The 4,369-nt window shown below is 32.1% G+C and overlaps 1 protein-coding gene and 1 long non-coding RNA gene across 10 annotated transcripts in view; one reads left to right on the top strand and one right to left on the bottom strand.

Annotated features, from left to right (window-relative positions):
* LOC106877306 (all trans-polyprenyl-diphosphate synthase PDSS2) overlaps nucleotides 1-4,369 on the bottom strand; it is a 904,956-nt gene that overhangs the window by 584,869 nt on the left and 315,718 nt on the right. The window lies entirely within an intron of this gene.
* LOC128247589 (uncharacterized) overlaps nucleotides 1-4,369 on the top strand; it is a 9,472-nt gene that overhangs the window by 3,185 nt on the left and 1,918 nt on the right. Inside the window, exons 2-3 of the long non-coding RNA XR_008263928.1 lie at nucleotides 326-405; nucleotides 1,297-1,381. This is a non-coding gene — a long non-coding RNA (uncharacterized LOC128247589). The remainder of the gene's footprint in view (nucleotides 1-325; nucleotides 406-1,296; nucleotides 1,382-4,369) is intronic.

Raw genomic sequence — 4,369 nt, 5'->3', positions numbered from 1 at the left:
TATATATATATATATATATATATGCATTTGTATATATGTGTGCATGTGTAATGGTATATGTATATATACATATATATGCATATGTACAAATGTGTGTATGTGCATATCCATCATATAAATACATCGTATAAATACATCATATATGCAGAATTATAATCATCATATATACATAGATCTATATGTGTACATGTATGTATGTATGTTTGTTCTTTTCTTTTTTTGTAATCTTTCACTTTTTATCACTTTGCAATGATCAAGCCCATGGTTAATTGGAAAATAATTATTGAAATCTTTTCTGTATTATACACACAAAATTTTTTGGCAGATTTCCAAGACTTCCATAACATGTTCATTTGACAGAAGTCATGAAATATAACACAAAATATGAACAAGAAATGTTGTAAGGTATGAAGCCTTTAAAAACTCATTATAATTTGGACCAAATCATCTCTTGGCTATGAAACAGCAGACATAAAGTTTATTTATCTATTTATTTTCCACAAAATTATCTAAGCATATGCAACAAAATTTAAATCATTTTGATAGACTTCCTTATTGTTAGTTTCCTTTGTAGAGAAAGAGAGATAATATTTCTTAGATAGGATGATGTTTGTGTTGAATTTCCCAGAAGGAATCTATGATAAACGTAGCTGACATATGTTCCTATGCCAAGAAAATCAATTTCCAGAGAACATAAAACAAATGCATAACTGCACAGAAGCAGATGTGCATACAAAATAAACATACAGTTGATCATAAATACAAATGTACACACGAATGGCTTCACTAAACAGTACAACATGAAGTGGTTTAAAGAAAAATGATTGCCAAATGATTATGACCCTAAGGGGGAAAAAGCAAATTTTCAAAGCCTGGCAAAATAGCAAGTATAATGCCACCAAATAGACAAATACAGACAACGTTTATGGCTGATGTCAAGCCTGTGTGAGTACATTTACATAGTTGTTTGACCTTCTGTGTTACAATCAAATTTTCACAACAAATTCTCTACTATTGCTACTATTACAACTACTACTATATTTAAGATAGAATGACAACAAAGATTTTCAAGTCTTCAACCATAGATATAACATATTCTGTAAGCAAAATGACATTCCTTCCTCCTTTACAATGTCAGGTCAATGAATGGCTCCTAGTGACTTCTTTGAAAATTACATATTGTACTTGCTATGGAATTTTCAAGGAAAATACGCAGATGGTTCTCCATAACCTTCTTGTGGGTGTTTTTTGTTTGTTCTAATTCTTTTGTTTGTCTTTTTATTTTTGTCATATAAGGCACCACTTCTGAAAGAATGCAAAAGAATGAACAAAGAAGAACCAACCCCCAGTACTTCATTTATTGTTCCCAAAAAGATGAAAGGTAAAGTTGACATTTGTAAATCAATGTATCTATAAAGTTTTAAGACAGTAGGTCAGTGTCCTAACAATCCAAGTTTTTGCAGCATTGATAAGCTTTCGCACTTGTTTATTGATGTTTCAGGTCATACAACCAGATCTAAAGATATGTTCTATATATGCTTCCAGAACTCCTTTCCTCACCCTCAACATTCAGACTCTAACATCCTATGTCACTTATAATAAGTAATATAAAGTGTTACAGATATATAATATTGATTTCAAAGTTTTGCACAAGGCCAACAATTTTAGAGGTGTCGGTGAATCGATTACATCAACCCCAGTATTCAACTGGTACTTATTTTATCATCCCCAAAAGGATGAAAGGTAAAGTTGACCACAGCAGAATTTGATCTCAAAGGATATATAATACTGAAGTGACAACATTGTACTCCAACAGATACAGGGGTTGGACAAAATAATGGAAACACCTTAAAATTTCAAACAAATCTATTTTAATATGGGGTAGGACCACCTTTGGTATTAATTACAGCTTGAATTCTATGAGGTATGGACTCGTACAAAGTTATTGTTTCCAAAGGAATTTTTGTCCATTTTTCAGCTAAAAACAGTCTCCGGTTCTTGTAGTGATGATGGTGGAGGATATCGACTCCTTATTTGTTTTTCTAAAATGCACCATACATGTTCAATAATATTGAGATCTGGGGACTGTGATGGCCAGATAAGATGTTCAATTTCACTAGAATGTTTCTTGTGCCATTCAGTAACAAATTTAGCTGTGTGAATTGATGCATTATCATCCTGAAAGATTGTGTTTCCCTCCGGAAACAGTTCCGCAACCACAGAATGAATTTGATTAAATAAAATGCTTAAATAGTCTTGACTATTAATTTTGCAATGAAGGGAAAAACCTTGGGATGGAGGATTTCGAAGATATAGCCCCCCCAGATCATCACAGATCCTCCTCCATGTTTAACAGTTGGAAGAAAGCAGTCTGGGTCAAATGCTTCTTTTGGCTGTCTCCACACATATACTTGGCTGGTGGTTGGAAATAAGGTAAAGGATGACTCATCCGAGAAAATAACATTCTTTCACTGCTCTAGGGACCAATTCTGTAGGTTTTTACTCCACTCTAAACACTTTGCAACGTTTGGTTTTGAAAGTAGTCATTTTCTGAATGCAGCATCCCATGAAATCCAGTTTTGTGCAGCCCCCAGCGAACAGTTTTTGTGGAAACTAGGTTCTCAAGGTGCTCATCAAGCTCTGCAGTAATTTTGGAAGCTGTACCTTTGTGATCCTTTCTAATAATTTGTGTAAGAGTCCAACGGTCCCTTTCTGAAAGTTTTGGTTTTCTTCCGGTGTTTTGTTTCGATGGGGAGGTTTTTCCATCTTTCTCAAAGGCTGTCATTACTCTCAAGTCAGTACTTCTTGATACACCAAACATTTCGGCTGTTTTCATTATACTAGCGCCTGCCATATGAGTACCAACAATTTGACTTCTTTGAAAGTCCAATAGAACTGTCATTTTAATAAATTTTAATTACCTTTTTGATATCTGAAAAGAAACAGTAATTTTAGCAAAACATATTAAGCAACACTAATAATAAGTATAAAAAACATGAAAATAAACAAGCTTTTGTTGGTTTTTATAGATATTTCAAAATTATGATGCTATGATGCTAGGTCTTTCCATTGTTTTGTCCAATCCCTGTTTGTCACCCCAGCTGCTGTCAGAGCCCTACTACACCTGGGCAGGGATTTGGGCTTTACTACGCATCATGCTAATTCATTATATGCTAACAGATCAGCAGGTGATTAAATCAACCCAAATACTTAACTGGTACTTTATTTCATCAACCTCTCCACTCAACCACTCAGATAAACAGCAAAATTTACCTAAACAGGAATTGAACACTGAATTTAAAGCATAAAAGAGATGGAACAAATAATGCAAAGAATTTTGTCTGATGCTCTAACAATTCTGCCAGCTTATCACTTATAAAAATGGAAAACTTAAATACAGACAGAAGAGAAACAGAAATCAACAAAAGGAGAAATCCCTGAAAAATTACATAACTTTGTAACAATCTCAAGAAAGGAAGAAAAGGGTTATACCACATATGGAAGAATTTCTTATTCCAAGAATTTAAATCTATTTTAAAAAGCATTTTTAACACAAATAAAATTGAAGAGAGCAAGTTGTAAAAACGAAATTGTAAAAACAAAGACAGTTTTACGTTTGATATTTAATGCAATTATTGTAGATACATTTTTAACAACAGTCATCACACGACAAGATAATCAAGTAACCTTGATATCCTCAAAGGAAGTAATTAACAAGAAATGCTTAATAATTAGATAAACAAATTTTGCTAAACTGAATTCCTTCAAAGCAAAGAAAAAAACTAATTAGAAACTTTTCTGAAGAAATCCCTTGTCACATGTAAAAGATTTAAAGGTAAACAAAATATCAACATTAAAAATATTCCAGAGTTTTCTCAAAATATTACAACCATTTTTTTTCATTTTTTCATGTAATAACTAAAATTTTCCTTTTTATTTACTGCTGTTGTTTTTAATTACTTTTTAACATTCTTAATTATTCAACAAGAAACTGAGATATTACTTTTATTATACTATGTCTATTGCATTTTTTTTTGTTTATTTATTTTTGTTATTGCTCCCCCTCCACTCTCCTACCCTCACTAAGAATCTTGTAATCCTGAATTAAGCAATTTAGAACTACGACATCATGAATATTCTTTAGAGACTTAAAGAAAATGACTATTTTTCAGTATTATTATTATTATTATTATTATTATTATTACCATCACCTCCACTGCCACCATGACCATTTTATGAACATTACCATCAATAACAGCACCACTATTACTATGATCCTTTTCAACAGTACTTTTGCTACAAGGATATTGGTACTTATATTGTTAGAAAGATGATGATGATCATGATGATGATCATGATGAGGCAGAGG

The sequence above is a fragment of the Octopus bimaculoides genome, chromosome 4 (assembly GCF_001194135.2).
Source record: "Octopus bimaculoides isolate UCB-OBI-ISO-001 chromosome 4, ASM119413v2, whole genome shotgun sequence".
In the NCBI taxonomy this organism is placed as follows: Eukaryota; Metazoa; Mollusca; class Cephalopoda; order Octopoda; family Octopodidae; genus Octopus; species Octopus bimaculoides.
This window is presented reverse-complemented; position numbering and strand designations above follow the sequence as displayed.